This window comes from Mastigoproctus giganteus, chromosome 13 (assembly GCF_048544385.1).
Source record: "Mastigoproctus giganteus isolate SK-2022 chromosome 13, ASM4854438v1, whole genome shotgun sequence".
Classification (NCBI taxonomy): domain Eukaryota; kingdom Metazoa; phylum Arthropoda; class Arachnida; order Uropygi; family Thelyphonidae; genus Mastigoproctus; species Mastigoproctus giganteus.
The window spans coordinates 164438470-164455415 of record NC_143587.1 but is presented as its reverse complement, the minus strand read 5'-3'; the positions used below and the strand labels follow the sequence as shown (position 1 = coordinate 164455415).

General features: G+C 39.1%; 1 protein-coding gene across 3 annotated transcripts in view; it reads right to left on the bottom strand.

Moving 5' to 3' along the window:
- Nucleotides 1-16946, bottom strand: part of Oseg1 (intraflagellar transport protein Oseg1) — a 540669-nt gene that overhangs the window by 511956 nt on the left and 11767 nt on the right. The gene's annotated exons all lie outside the window — the stretch shown is intronic.

Here is a 16946-nt window from a genome sequence, read left to right as displayed (position 1 = left end):
AATCCTGTACATTGTTAACTATCTCAATAAATACTGAAATATTCATGCTTGATATTATATTTATAACTGTGTTTTCTATAAAATGACAAATCTAATTCAAATAACATACAATAAGACCTAATTAGACCAAGACAGCCCAAATACAGCGCAGCCAAAGTATATTACTCCATTTCCTCCCACTCAAAAAATAATAATAATAATTATTTCTTTGCATGAGCACAACTTCATTAAGGGTATGTATGTGTTGATACGTACAAACGACTTCAATCTGTTTCTGTTAATTATGTATTTATTCATATCCTATAACATAAAAGGCCAAATATGGTCTTGTTCTTATAAGACTACTAGGATACTAGCTGAAAAAATAATTAAAATAAATTAGAGTATAAATCATAATTTAGTCTGATAAAAAGTGTATATAAAGGTTCAAAATTAACATTAATAAAATCCTTGTAATTCCTAAAATCCTTATCGGAACCTTATGAAATGTACTGCTTGCTTGATGTTTGAGAATCTATCTAGAATAGGACATGATATTGCCGGGGGGGGGAATATTTTTGTATGTGCTCAATGTAAATAATGTGAGAATATTAGGCACCAACTCTGTGTTGTTATGGGCTTTTATGACAACTTGAAAGAATAGAGTAGATGCCCTCAAAGAACTTATATTGGAGGGAGGAGAGCCATCAAGTTCTCATCTGCCACATCAATGCAGAGCTTGCACTTGATCGACAGGCAACACAACAGCAACCCCCAAGTCAGAATGCACTGGTCCCATAGGACCAGTGCATTCAGGACCAGTGTAATTGTCAGTGATGCTATCATCAGGGAAACAAAAAAGGATAGGTGGAATTGGATTGGTGTATGTCTGCCAAGGGACAAAAGCTGATGGTACTGATATCACCTTTTAAGGGCACAAAGGTGATACTGTTGTACATGTTGGCACAAATGAGATTAAGAGTAGGAGATCAGCGGACTTGCTTAACAAGTACAGGGAAACGTTGAAAAAAGTCGTGAGTTAGGGTTAAACTGTCTGCAATTCTTCTCAGACATGAGAGGAGAAGTATATGATGAGAGTCTTGTTAATTAATTCAGCCTTGGAGAGATTATGCACGACTTGTGGGGGTAGAAGTTTTCCCAGCATGGTGTGTGCTTGTTTAATAGGAGAGACTGCTTCTACAGAGATGGGATACACTTAAACAGAAAGGGTGCAAGAATATTTGCCGATGTTATCGAGGCAGTGTTAAGTGGGTCGGAAAACTGCTAGCTTGGGGTTCACTGACTAATAGATTAACAGTAACCACAGGCTACCGTTAATCTATTAGTAAGAGGGAAAGTGATTCTTGTACTGCTTCTGTTGGAATGAGCAGCAATCTGGAAAGTGAGGTACTGGGGATTACAGGAGCTGCTGGGAATCATCATGAAACAAGTAAATACGTGAGCTGTGTTAAGGTAACTAAGAGTAAGAACAGGTGCATGTATACTTGCATGTACACCAATTCAAGGAGTATAGTAAATAAATTTGATGAATTTGAAGTACCGGTAAAGACATCAAAGGCAGACACTGTTGTGTCTTCTTTGATATCAGAGAAGTTGAAGCCACAGATATCAGAGAAGTTGCGTCACTCAGATATAAGAGATGCAGAATTTGAATAGTAATAGCCATGGTGCAAGACTTTTGATGCAATGGCCAGAAAAGGAAAAAAAAAACACCAAGTAGATAAGAAAATAAAAATTATATGCTTTCCTCCTCGTAGAGGTAACTATCCAGTGATTTATTCGAATTGTCAGCCGCAACTACCGGTGAAAGCAGCCTGTTCCAGCAATCAACTACTTGCTGGCTAAAAGAAAACGTCCTACAATCTAGTATAAACCTCTTGTCCTGTAATTTGAATTAACGCCCCTGATTTCTGGAACTCTTTATATCAGTAAAATTTCCAATTTCAGTAATTTTACTAAACCCTCCGAGAGCTTTATAAACCTCAATCTCTGAGGTGCCTGGTTGCCACACTCAGTAATCCATATATTCAAACTCTTTTGATCCCAACATGTAAGTTGCCCTTCTTTGGACCCTTTCAAGAAGCTCAATGTCTTTTTTCAGATGAAGTCTCTATACTTACACAGTATTGCCAATACCGGTCTTATAACTGCCTTTTAGAGTGGGACCAGGACCTCCATATCTCTAAAGGATAGTGTGTTCAATAAATCATCGATAGAACACCATGGGCTTTCCTGGTTGCCTGTTTAGTAAAGGATATCCTTATCAGAACTAAAGAACTGAAATGGACTTGGGCAGGACATATAGCTCGAAGACATGATAACAGATGGACTAGTAGTAGTAGTAGTGGCACATGATGCAAGAAAGCAAGTGTAGGAGCTTATGCAGCATCAGCCAAAAAAAAAAAAAAAAATCATCACACCATTCCCTCCAAATGCCTGTCCAGTTCCTCCTTAAATTTATTTAACCTATCAACTTCCACAACGACAGATGGAAGTTTGTTCCAGCAATTAACCACCCGCTGGCTAAAGGCAAATTTCCGCACATCTATTCTACATCTGTCCTTTCTTAATTTGAACTTATGTCCCCGTAGGTTCGTAATCTGAACAAGTGGAAGGATCCCATCAGAATTCAGCGTGCTCAACCCATTCAAGGCCTTATAGACCTCAATCAGATCACCGCGCAGGTGCCTAGTCTCCAGCCACTGCAATTTGCAGAACTTAAGCCTCTCTTGGTAAGAGAATCCCTTCATTCCCCTCACCAATCGTGTTGCTCTTCTCTGTACACGCTCAAGCAAATCTACATCCTTCCTAAAATGAGGCCTCCAGACCTGTACGCAGTACTCAAGGCGTGGCCTGACCATTGCCTTATACAGAGGGACAATCACCTCCTTTTCCCTGCTAGCAAAATTCCTATATATCATTGACAAAACCCCATGACCTGCCCTAGCAGCCTGTCTGCATTGCTCAGAAAACTTCATATCTGACTGCACAATTACTCCCAGGTCTTTTTCATTTTCTACCACCTTAAGTGTAGTACCACACAGTTGGTACGTTTCTCTGGGGTTACTTCTACCCATATGCAGGACTAAGAAAATAACAGAATGGTACCCGAGAGGAGCTAAAAGAAAACCTGGAAGACAACAACGGAGACGGACAGATGAAATTCAAGAGTTAATGGGCAGTAAATGGATGGCCATTGCACAAAACAGAAGAAACTGGAAAGTTGCTGGAGAGGCCTTCATCCTGCAGTGGATTGAAAATGGCCGATGATGATGATGATGATTCCCCATCATCATGCAATGTTGAGGCAGCTTGGCCAGCACTGGGAAAGCAAAAATGTTATAACAAAAATGTTATATGACTCCAATGAGTACAATTGTACGGAGAAAAAGAGTAAGGCCAGTAAATCAGAATGTCTTATAATGGGAGATTTTAACTTTCCAAATATTGACTGGAACTTGTGGACTGGGCACTCGTGCACTAGAAAAGACTTATGGATTTATTGGATGGCTGTTTTCTACAGCAGCATGTTAGAGATTCAAACAGAGGAAGTAATACTCTTGATCTGATAATGCTGGTCAGTATCAATTTCCTCTCTGACATAATTTTGACAGATTTTTGTAGGAAATATGTTCAAAAACTCAGATGTGTGCTTAAAAAGTTCTCATCGCCCTCAGTTTTCATATATCGTAGGTTAATGATCTGGCTCACGAATAATTTTTATAAGGCGCACGCGGAAAGTAAACTAAAACAGTATCGATCACCACTGCATGTACAGGCATGCAAGCATCCAGCTGGACTGTATCAAACGTGTACATGTGGTTCAGTGCAGTCATATGTACGCTAAATACAGCTTGTTCATTGCATTGAATTAATTATTGATTTGTATTGAATTAAAAAAAAATCATTCTTAAAAATGTTCCAAAAAGGGAAAATCAATTTGAAGTGTCATGTTTTTGATCCAAGGTGGACTGAAGACTATTTCTTCGTTGATTACCACGAAAAAGCAGTGTTTGGTGTGTCAGGAGATTGTGAGTTTTTAAAGAATATAACACTGATTCCAATCATAAATCTTATGATCAACATAAAGGTTATGTTGATCATAACCTTTTTGCATATTTGCTGCAAAAAGAAAAGTGTTCAAAGCTACAAAACAAATTCAGAAAACAACAAAACATAGCATTAGTAGAGGCATTTGATGCAAGAAAGCAAGCTTATGCAGAATCAGCCAAAAAAAAAAAAAAAAAACGCACTTCCACTTCACCCCTCTGTTCGTTCGAAATACCTGTCCAGCTGAGCCTTAAACTTATTTAGTCTATCAACTTCCACGACAAGGGATGGAAGTCCGTTCCACCAACCAACCACCCGCTGGCTAAAAGCAAATTTCCACACGTCTATCCTACATATGTCTTTCCTCAATTTGAATTTATGCCCTCTCAGATTATTCTGAGCAAGAGGAAGAATTCCATCAGCATCGAGCATGCTCAAACCATTCAAGGCTTTATACACCTCTATCAGATCACCTATATAGAAAAATACAGAAAAATTGACAATACACCATGAGCTACTCTTGCAGCACATCTGCACTGCTCAAAGAACTTCATATCTGCCTGCACAATCACCCCCAGGTCCTTTTCATCTGTACCACTGTCAGTATAGTACCACATCTTCTGCAAACTTGGACATTAAGCTTGATATACCATCAACAATATAATTTATAAATACAGAAAACAATAATGGACCCAACACTGAACCCTGAGGGCCTCCACTAATAACATTAGTCCACGATGAGCAGTGTCCATTGATTACCACTCTCTGTCTTCTCCCCCTAAACCACCCCTTTATCCACAGCAGCAATTTTCCTCCAATGCCACACTTCTCCAATTTGTGCAGCAGTCTTCCATGTGCAACAGTATCAAAAGCCTTTCTAAGATCCAAGTATATAATATCAAAGTTATTCCTTGCATCCAGTTCTTTTGTGACTGCATCATAGTATACAATCAAATTGGTCATGCAAGACTTCCCCTTAACAAAACCATGCTGTGTCCGAGCTATAACTGAAGTCTTGTCTAGATGATCCTGCAGTGCTTCTTTAACCAGTGTCTCCATTAATTTTCCTGGAACAGGAAAATACTGAAAATGTATCCGTCAAGAAATTTATCTCCTGTATGTGCGAGTTATCAAGTTGCACATTTGATCACTTTTAAAAGTAAACCATTCAATGATGGTGAATTTGTTAGGCGTTTTGTTAAAAGTTGTAGAAGAATGTGTCAAAAAAACAAATAATGATAAAAGATATTAGTGTGTCTCGACAAACAATTATGTGAGAGTAGAAGATATGGAAAGAATTTGTTCGAACAACTTTTGGAAAACATAAAACAAATGAAATATTTTAGTGTGGCACTGGATGACAGTACTGATGTACAACTCCTCATCTTCATACAAGGAATTAATGATAATTTTGTACCACTTGAAGATTTAGCTGATCTACAGAGTATGCGCGGAACAACTACAGGTGAAAGTTTTTGCCAATCTATCGAAAAGTTAGGATTAAATATTAAAATGCCGGTAGAAGTCACAACTGGCACTGCAAAAAATATGACTGGTAAAAAACATTGGGGTTATGGGTAGAATAACCAAGAAAATGATAGATATCGGAGCCGAAACTCAGAATGGAATTCACTGCATTGTGCATCAAGAAGCTTTTTATGGGAAAGTATTGGATCTCCAACACATTATGAATGTGGTTATTTCAACTGTAAATTTTACCAGATCTCATGGCCTTAAAGTGGCTGTTAAAACATCAACGCAGAAAAAGGGAAACCAATAAAACAACTATCAAATATGCAGTGGCTGTTTGATCTTGCAATTCATACATACATTTCTAGTCATTTAAATGCTTTTAATTTTAGCATTAGCATTAGTAGAGGCATATGATGCAAGAAAGCAAGCTTATGCAGCATCAGCCAAAAAAAAACCACTCCCATTTCACCCATCTGTTCGTTCAAAATACCTGTTCAGCTGAGCCTTAAATTAATTTAGGCTATCAACTTTCACAAAAAGGGATGGAAGTCTGTTCCACCAACCAACTACCCGCTGGCTAAAGACAAACTTTGCACATCTGTCCTACATCTGTCTTTCCTCAATTTGAATTTATGCCCTCTCAGGTGATTATTCTGAGCAAGAGGAAGAATCCCATCGGCATTGAGCATGCTCAAACCACTCAAGGCTTTATACACCTCTATCAGACACATCGCTGGTGCCTAGTGTCCAGACACTGTAATTTGCAAAACTTAAGCCTTTCTTCGTAAGAGCAACAATTTGTTCCATTCACTAATCTTGTTGCCCTTCTCCGTACTCGTTCCAGCAGCTCTACATCCTTCTTGAAATGAGGTCTCCAGACCTTTATACAGTACTCAAGGTGTGGCCTTACCATTGCCTTATACAAGGGAATAATCACCTCCTTATCCCTGCTAGAAAAATTCCTGCATATCATTGACAAGACACCATGAGCTACTCTTGCAGCCCATCTGCCAGCACAATTACCCCCCAAGTCCTTTTCATTCTCTACCACTATCAGTGTACTACCACAGAGTTGATATGTTGCTCTGGGGTTGCTGTTTCCCATATGTAGTACTTTACATTTGCCAATGTTAAACTTCATTTGCCACCTCTCAGCCCATTTGCTCAACCTTTCCAGATCCTGTTCCAGCAGCGTACCGTCAGTAGTGTCCTTAACAACCCTGCCTATCTTTGTATTGTCTGCAAACTTGGACATTAAGCTTGATATACCATCATCAATATCATTTATAAATACAGAAAACAATAATGGACCCAACACTGAACCCTGAGGGACTCCACTAATAACATTAGTCCACGAAGAGTAGTGTCTATTGATTACCACTCTCTATCATCTCCCCCTCAACCATCCCTTTATCCATACCAGCAATTTGCCTCCAATGCCGCACTGCTCCAATTTGTGCAGCAGTCTTCCAAGTGCAACAGTATCAAAAGCCTTTCTAAGATCCAAATATATAATATCAAAGTTATTCCCTGCATCCAGTTCTTTTGTGATTGCATCATAGTATCCAATCAAATTGGTCAGGCAAGACTTTCCCTTAACAAAACCATGCTGTGTCTAAGCTATAACTGAGGTCTTGTCTAGATGATCCTCCAGTGCTTCTTTAACCAGTGCCTCCATTAATTTTCCGGGAACAGAAGTTAAACTCACAGGTCTATAATTATATGTGTCAGCCTTTGATCTTCCTTTGAGAATTGGGGTCACATTTGCACATCTCCAGTCTATGGGTACCTCCCCTCAGTCCAAAGAAGCTCTCATAATTATGGCTAAGGGTTTCTTACTTCCTTTGCTGCCTCCTTTAATATAACTGGATAGATCCCATCCACCCCAGGTGCCTTTTTTATGTTTATCCTCAACAATTTCTCCTCCACTTTCCTCTCAGTTATTACAAAATCATCTAGTTCATTGCCAGAGTTTACTTCACTTCTGGCATACCCCTTCCTGAATAACTCCTCATGTGTGAAGGTAGATGCAAAATACTCGTTTAGTTTGTTAGCCACCTGAGCAGGATTCTCAAGTTGAACCATCAATATCCAGTGGATCAATCTGATTCATCCCTTTCCTTCTAGAGTTTACATAGGTAAAGAACTCTTTTCTGTTTTTCTTTGCATCCTTTGCCAAGGATTTCTCATAATCTGCCTTTGCCTGCCTAATCTCCTTTGTGACTTGGTTACAGACCAGCTTATATCTATCATAGGTTTCCATGTCACCCATTAATTTATATGTATCCCTTGCATTTTTCTTCTCTACCATATGTCTCATTAGTTTATCTGACATCCATTTAGGCCTAAACCTTGAACAATATTTCTTAGTTGGTATGTAAAGCCTAGTAGCTTCCAAGATAAGTTCTTTGAATGCTTCCCATTTTGATTTGCTGTTGGTAACATCATCAGTTGGTCCCACTGTATAGAATTTAAATACTGTCTCAGACCATCGTAGTTGCCTTTACGAAAGCAAAAACCCTTCCCTTTAACCCTGATGGTAATTACCTCTTGAGTAAATCCCACGTCAGCACACTGTGATCACTGCCACCAAGTGGTTCCGTTATCTGCAGATTCTTAATGCATGAAGAATCACTACTGATAATCAGATCAAGAGTATTACTCCCTCTAGTTGCCTTCTGAACATGCTGATGTAGAAAACAATCATACAATAAATCCACAAAAGCCTTGCTAGTGTGTGAGTGACCAATCCGCAAATTCCAGTCAATATCTGGGAAATTAAAATCCCCATTATAAGACTCTCTGATTTACTGGCCCACTCTATTTCCCTGTACAGTTTCTTATTATACTCATCAGATTTATTAGGCTTATATCACACTCTTACTCTCAGTTTTGATCTCCCAATGCTTATGTCACACCAAACTGACTCGACACTGCACTGTCCATAGATGTCGACTGGCTTCATTTCTCTGGATTTTAAGTGTTTCTGAACTAATAGCATAACTCCTCCTCCCTTCCTATTCTGTCTGTACACACTGTACTCCCCAAATTCCAGTTTCGCATTCTTACATCTGTGTGACACCACGTCTCTGATATTCCAACAATATCTGCCTTTGATGTTTAGAGCAATAGCTCAAATTCATCGTATTTATTTACTAATAGAATTGGTGTATTACTACTAGACTTGGTGTACACGCAAGTATACATGCACCTGCTCCTATTCTTAGCTACCCTAACACAACCCACGTGTTTACTTGTATACCACAATGACTCCCAGCAATCTCTGAAATATCCTGCATCTTGTTTTCCAGGCTGCTGCTCATTCAAATAGAAGCAGTGCAAGAATCACTTTCACCTCTGCCAGTGGCTACTGTTAATCTATTAATCCTTGTATCCCCCCCCACCAAGCTAGCAGTTTTCCAACCCATCTAACACTGCCTCGATAGCATCAGGAAATATTTTTGCACCCTTTTTATTTAGGTGTATCCCATCTCTGTAGAAGCAGTCTCTCCTGTTAACATTTAAAACTACAAGGGAAAGGAAAATTGGTCTGATTTGTTTGGTGACATCAAATCATTTCAGAATAAGTTATTATTTAAATTCCAGTTGAGCAAGACAATTTATTTCATTTTGAATGTTGTACTGAGCTAAGGGAGAAACATTTCCAAAGAACCATTGTCTTTCGTTATTACAGTTACTTTTTGACAAGTTTGAAAGTCGATTTTCTGAATTAAAATCCAATGAAAAAACATAAGCTTTTGTTTTAGAACCCATTTACTTCTATGGCTGAAAACTACAATCTCAGATTGCAACTTGAAATTATTGATCTTCAAGCCAAAATGTGATTCAAAAATAAGTATATAGACTGCAAAAATAAACTATTTGAATACTACAAGGCTTTCTCATCTGAATATTTTCCGAAAGAAAAGGAGAAAATGCCATGAAAATGGTTCTTTGTTCAGATCAATGTATGTTTGCAAGCAGATTTTTTTCACTCTTAAAATCAAATAAATATTTAAAAAAAAAACAGAATAACAGATGAGCATTTTTTTTTTTTTTTCAACCCCAAACACTAGAGATATTAGAACCTGTAGTATTTAGTACTGCGCATGGGTTGCAGGTTGAGAAGACAAAAGAAGATATTTGTTGCCATTGGATTTGAACTTCTGTAGTTTGTAATTTTTCAGGAAAGACATATGAAAGAAGGTTGAAAGGAAAGTTCCAGAAAGCGGTAGTTGAATGAATAAATGAAGAAGATGAAAAGTTGATTCGGTGAGTTTGAAGTTGGACAGTAAATGGATGTTGGTTGATGGTGGCACGTGTTCAGCCTGTTTTGAAAGAGAGAGCGGAAATTATAGAAACCAATTCAGAAGAACAGTGCCCATGGAAGTATCTGTAGAAAAGGCATGCAGCACAAACAGTACATCTATGAGACAGCAAGTGGACAGACTCAGAGATGAGTCATTAATTAACCTAACTGCCCTTTTCTGAATGGAATCTAAAAGCCTGAGAGAGGTTTTGGTGGCACCGTCCCAGATGTGAGAACAATATTCCATGGTAGGATGGATTTGCAATTTGTAGTGAACAGCTTTTATTACAAAGTGAACAGCTGTTTGGAAGAAAAGTAATGCTGAGAGCAAAAGAGAAAACAAAGTATTTTAGATTCAGAGGTTGGTTGGTTGGTTGGTTGGGTTTGGATTTTTATTGGCGCATTAGCAAATAAGGCTATAATGCGCCAAGACCAAGAGTCAGAGGAAGCAATATTTGTAATGTGCTTGTGACAGGAGGGATTAGAAGTCAGGGTAATCCCCAAAAGAGATATATCATCTTGCCTAGAAATCGGAGTGTCACCAAAGATAAGCACAGGAGCAGAAGAATCCTTTTTGCAAGATATAAGACAGTACTGAGTTTTAGAAGGATTGAAATCAATTAAGTTGTCTTTGTCCCACTGGAGATCAACATTTAAGGAATTGATTGTGGATATTCGAGAAGTTTCATTTGCGTGATACTGATGTTTCCTTTCTCATGGTAGTTTCTCTCATAAACATCAAATGTGGATATTGTTGGGATATCAGAGACGTGGTACCACACAGATATAAGCAGTGCAGAATTGGAATTTGGGGAGCACAATATGTACAGAAAGGATAGACAGAACAGGGAGGAGGAGTTATGCTGTTAGTTAGAAAACAGATAAAATTTAACAAAGTGCATCCAACTGCTGTTGGTGAACTATGCAATGTTGAGCCTGTTTGGTGTGACATAAGCACTAGGAAAATAAAAATGAGAGTAGGTGTGTGTTATAGGCCTAATGAATCTGATAAGCATAATGAGAAATTGTGCAGAGAAATAGAGTGGACCAGTAAATCAGATTATCTTATAATTTTGGGGGAAATTTTCTATCAGCTTGGCCCACACTTGTAGGTAAAAGGAATTTGTTTTGTAGAGACGAGATACACTTAAACAAAGGTGGTGCAAAAGTTTTTGCCACTATTATTGAGGATACCTTAAAGGTTCAGGGAAACTGCTAGTTAGGGGGGATGTGGGTAATACTGACATGCATTTATCTGATAATATTAAGATAACTCTTGAACATACCTCAAGAGTTCTTATCTGTTTCCCCAAATGGACATATTATCTAGATGTTCTGGGGGCAGCAAACTTTTGCTGCCCCCAAAACTTCAAGGGTTGTGTTAGGGTTGTTAAATATACAAGAACAGTAAGCCTTAAATGTTTATATAGTAACATTAGAAGTGTCATCAATAAAACGAGCGAATTCAAACGGGATAAAACAAGTAACGCGGACATAATAGGGCTTACGGAAACATGGTGACACCCAGAAATGGGGGATGATGAGTTTCAGTACGGCTTGTATAATGTATTTAGGAAGGATAAGGTAGATAGAAGGGGTGGTAGGGTTAATACTTCTTATCAGAAGCAGCCTGTGTGCAATAATAGCTTTCCCGGATTCATACGTCACGTGATAGTATAGAACCTGTATGGTGCGAAATAGTTGGAAACAAAGGTATAATGCGAATAGGAGTAATCTACAAACCAGGTGATTGTGAAGTTTATGATGAAAGCCTCTACATGAAAATGGAATGGGCAAATAAGCGTCAATGTCTTATTATGGGTGATTTCAATTTGCCTCTAATTGATTGGAGTAAATGGGAAGAAAACTCGACATGGGGAACAAAATTTTTAAATCAACTAGATGACTGTTATTTGTATCAACATGTCAGGGAAAGTACTAGAGAAAAGAATATCCTAGACCTCATCATCTTCCATGAATCAGATGACATAACAGGGCTGACAGTAGAGGAACCAGTAGCAGGAAGTGATCACAGAGTTAGCATTAGCATTAGTAGAGGCATTTGATGCAAGAAAAAGCTTATGCAGCATCAGCCAAAAAAAAAAAAAAAAAAAAAACCCACTTCCACTTCACCCCTCTGTTCGTTCAAAATACCTGTCCAGCTGAGCCTTAAACTTATTTAGGCTATCAACCTCCACCACAAGGGATGGAAGTCTGTTCCACCAACCAACCACCCACTGGCTAAAGGCAAATTTCCGCACATCTATCCTACATCTGTCTTTCCTCAATTTGAATTTATGCCCTCTCAGGTGATTTTTCTGAGCTAGAGGAAGAATCCCATCAGCATTGAGCATGCTTAAACCATTCAAGGCTTTATACACCTCTATCAGATCACCTCGCTGGTGCCTAGTCTCCAGACACTGTAATTTGCAAAACTTAAGCCTTTCTTCGTAAGAGCACCCCTTTGTTACATTCACTAATCTTGTTGCCCTTCTCTGTACTCGTTCCAGCAGCTCTACATCCTTCTTGAAATGAGGCCTCCAGACCTGTATACAGTACTCTAGGTGTGGCCTGACCATTGATTTATACAATGGAATAATCACCTCCTTATCCCTGCTGGAAAAAATTCCTGTATATCATTGACAATACTCCATGAGCTACTCTTGCAGCCCGTCTGCACTGCTCAGAGAACTTCATATCTGCCTGCACAACCACCCCCAAGTCCCTTTCATTCTCTACCACTGCCAGTGTAGTACCACAGAGTTGATACGTTGCTCTGGGGTTGCTGTTTCCCATGTGTAGCACTTTATATTTGTCAATGTTAAACTTCATTTGCCACCTCTCAGCCCATCTGCTCAACCTTTCCAGATCCTGTTGCAGCAGCATAGTGTCAGTAGTGTCCTTGACAACCCTGCCAACCTTTGTATCATCTGCAAACTTGGACATTAAGCTTGATATACCATCATCAATATCATTTATAAATAGAGAAAACAATAATGGACCCAACACTGAGCCCTCAGGGACTCCACTAATAACATCAGTCCACGATGAGCAGTGTCCATTGATTACCACTCTCTGTCTTCTCCCCCTCAACCACCCCTTTATCCATAGCAGCAATTTGCCTCCAATGTCACACTGCTCCAATTTGTGTAGCAGTCTTCCATGTGCAACAGTATCAAAAGCCTTTCTAAGATCCAAGTATATAATATCAAAGTTATTCCTTGCATCCAGTTCTTTTGTGACTGCATCATAGTATCCAATCAAGTTGGTCAGGCAAGACTTCCCCTTAACAAAACCATGCTGTGTCTGAGCTATAACTGAAGTCTTGTCTAAATGATCCTAAAGTGCTTCTTTAACCAGTGCCTCCATTAATTTTCCTGGAACAGAAGTTAAGCTCACAGGTCTATAATTACTTGTGTCAGCCTTTCACCCTCCTTTGTGAATTGGGGTCACATTTGCACATTTCCAGTCTATGGGTACCTCCCCTGAGTCCAAGGAAGCTCTCATAATTATGGCTAAGGGATTGCTTACTTCCTTTGCTGCCTCCTTTAATATAACTGGATAGATCCCATCCACCCCAGGTGCCTGTCTTGTGTTTATCTTCAACAGTTTCTCCTCCACTTTACTCCCAGTTATTTTAAGATTCTGTAGCTTACTGCTAGAGTTGAATACACCTCTGGCATTCCCCTTGCTGAATAACTCCTCATGTGTGAATGTCGATGCAAAATATTCATTTAGTTTGTTAGCTACCTGAGCAGGATCATCAACAGTTGACCCATCAATATCAAGTGGACCAATCTGATTCATCCCCTTCCTTCTAGAGTTTACATAAGTAAAGAACTCTTTGCTGTTTTTCTTTGCATCCCTTGCCAAGGATTTCTCGTAATCTGCCTTCGCCTGCCTAACCTCCTTTGTAACTTGGTTGCATATCAACTTGTATCTATCATAGGCTTCTGTGTCATGTGTTAATTTGTAAGTATCCTATGCATTTTTCTTCTCTGCCATATGCCTCATTAGTTCATCTGACATCCATTTTGGCCTAAACCTTGAACAATATTTCTTAGTTGGTATGTAAAGCCTAGTAGCTTCCAAGATAAGTTCTTTGAATGCTTCCCATTTTGAATTTGCTGTTGGTAACATCATCAGTTGGTCCCACTGTATAGAATTTAAATACTGTCTCAGTCCATCGTAGTCGCTTTTACGGAAGCAATAACCCTTCCCTTTACCCCTAATGGTAGTTACCTCTTTGAGTAAATCCCAATTCAGCACACTGTGATCACTGCCACCTAGTGGTTCATTTATCTGCAGATTCTTAATGCATGAAGAATCACTGCTGATAATCAAATCAAGAGTATTACTCCCTCTAGTTGCCTCCCGAACATGCTGATGTAGAAAACAATCATCCAATAAATCCACAAAAGCCCTGCTAGTGTGTGAGTAACCAGCCCCCAAATTCCAGTCAATATCTGGGAAATTAAAATCTCCCATTATAAGACTCTCTGATTTACTGGCCCACTCTATTTCCCTGTACAGTTCCTTATTATACTCATCAGAGTCATTAGGCCTATAGCACACTCCTACTCTCAATTTTGATCTCCCAATGCTTATGTCACACCAAACTGACTCAACACTGCACTGTCCAGCGATGTCGACTGGCTTCACTTCCTTGGTTTTTATGTGTTTCTTAACTAATAGCATAACCCCTCCCCCCTTCCTATCCTGTCTATCCTTTCTGTAGACGTTGTACTCCCCAAATTCCACTTCTGCATCCCTTATATCTGTGTGACACCACGTCTCTGATATCCCAACAATATCTGCCTTTGATGTTTTGAGCAATACCTCAAATTCATCAAATTTATTTTACTAAACTCCTAGCATCGGTGTACACACAAGTATACCTGCACCTGTTTCTATTCTTAGCTACCCTAACACAACCCATGTGTTTACTTGTACCGCAATGGCTCCCAGCAGTCTCTGAAATACCATGCATCTTGTTTTTCAGGCTTCTGCTCATTCTAATAGAAGCAGTGCAAGAATCTCTTTCACCTCTGCCAGTGGCTACTGTCAATCTATTGGTCTTTGTCTCCCCCCAAGCTAGCAGTTTTCCGACCCACCTAACACTGCCTCGATAGCATCAGCAAATATTCTTGCACCCTTTCTCTTTAAGTGTATCCCATCCCTGTAGAAGCAATCTCTCCTGTTAACAAAAAATTCTACCCCTTGAGCCTTGCACAATCTTTCCAGGGCCAAATTGATCGACAAGGCTCTCATCATATACTCCCTCCTATCGTGTCTGGGCAGAATTGCAGACACTTTCAAATTCAACACTAATTCTCGGCTTTTGTTCAACAGTGACCTGTACTTGTTAAATAATTCTGCCGGTCTCCTACTCGTAATATTATTAGTGCCAACGTGTACAACTATATCACCTTTTGTGCCCTTAAAAGATGATATTCGCTCTACGTCATCAACCTTTGCCTCTGGCAGACATACCCTGGTCCTACGGTGGATGATGAAAAGAGAGGTAGCAGTAGTAAAAGGCAAAGGAATGGGTAATAATTTCGGAAAAGGAAATTACGTTGCCTTAAGGTGCTACATGGCCTCTATTAACTGGGTAGATATTGCAAAGAGAACGAATACAACTGAAATGTGGTATGCTTTTAAAACATTAATCACAGATGCCTTGAATGTATATATACCATTAAAAAAATACTCCACGAGAAGAGTTCCAAGTTGAATGAATAGTGAAGTTGCCACATTACTTGAGCAGAAAAAGGTGGCATGGAAAGGTTACAGAGCAATAAAAAGTACTGAAGCCTATAACAGCTACAAGGTGATGTGTAATAGAGCCATAGAAAAGGTTCGACAGGCAAAGGCAGTTTACGAGAAATCACTAGCAAACAGAGCAAAGAGGGGGGATAAACAATTCTTCACATATATAAATGCCAAGAAGAGCAGGACAAACCAGATCGGACCTTTACGTAAGGGAAAGGGGATAGTAATAAATACACCAGCTGCCATTGCAGATGAACTGAACAGTTATTTTGCATCGATATTTACAAATGAAAAGCCTTTTGTGACAATGGGAAATTGTGGGAGCGAAGTTAAAAAATATGTAATTAATGATATTGAAATTTCACAAGATTATTTAATGAAAAAACTTTCGAGCCTACAGACCAGTAACGCTCCTGGAGTTGATGGAATATACCCTATAATCTTAAGAGAATCTTAAGAGACTCTGGAGAGATTCCCTTGGATTGGAAAAGTGCAAATATATCTCCCATACATAAGGGTGGTTCTAAGAATGAAGTGGGAAATTATCGACCGGTCAGTCAGACTTCAGTGGTAGGGAAAATCATGGAGGCAATGATCAAGGGTAGAATTCAGGATCATTTGGATAGAACTGAAATTCTCAAGGATACTCGGCATGGTTTTGAAAAGGGAAAATTATGTTTAACAAATCTGGTTTGCTTTTTTTGAAAAGGTCACTCATGAGCTTGATTTAGGGAATAATTTCAATACTGTTTATTCAGATTTCAGCAAAGCTTTTGACTCAGTCCGACATGAGCTTTATAAGCTGGAACAAGTTCGAATCACTGGGAAAATCCTTAGATGGATATCAGGATGGCTTCAGGGCTGGAGGCAGAGGGTTATGATAAATGGCTATTCCTCAGATTGGGTTGATATAAGAAGTGGGGTTCCTCAAGGATCAGTATTAGAACCACTGTTGTTTTTAATTTTCATAAATGACATTGATGAAGGGATAGAGGGCGTGATGTCTAAATTTGCAGATGATGTTAAAATTGGTAGAGTAGTTAATGATCACTGTCAAGCTGAGCTTCTTCAGAGAGATCTAGATAGACTTCAGGAATGGTCAGAAAAATGGCAGCTATGCTTTAATCCAACAAAGTGTAAGGTATTACACCTGGGAAACAATAATCCCAAAATAAGTTATTCACTTGGTGGAGTTCAACTAAACCCAGTACTGGAGGAAAGGGACTTGGGTGTTATGATATGGTCAGAAATGAAATTCTCTGAGCATTATAAACAGGTTGCAAGGAAGGCCCATGGTTTCCTATCGATAATCTATCAAACTTTTGCAAGTAGACATAAG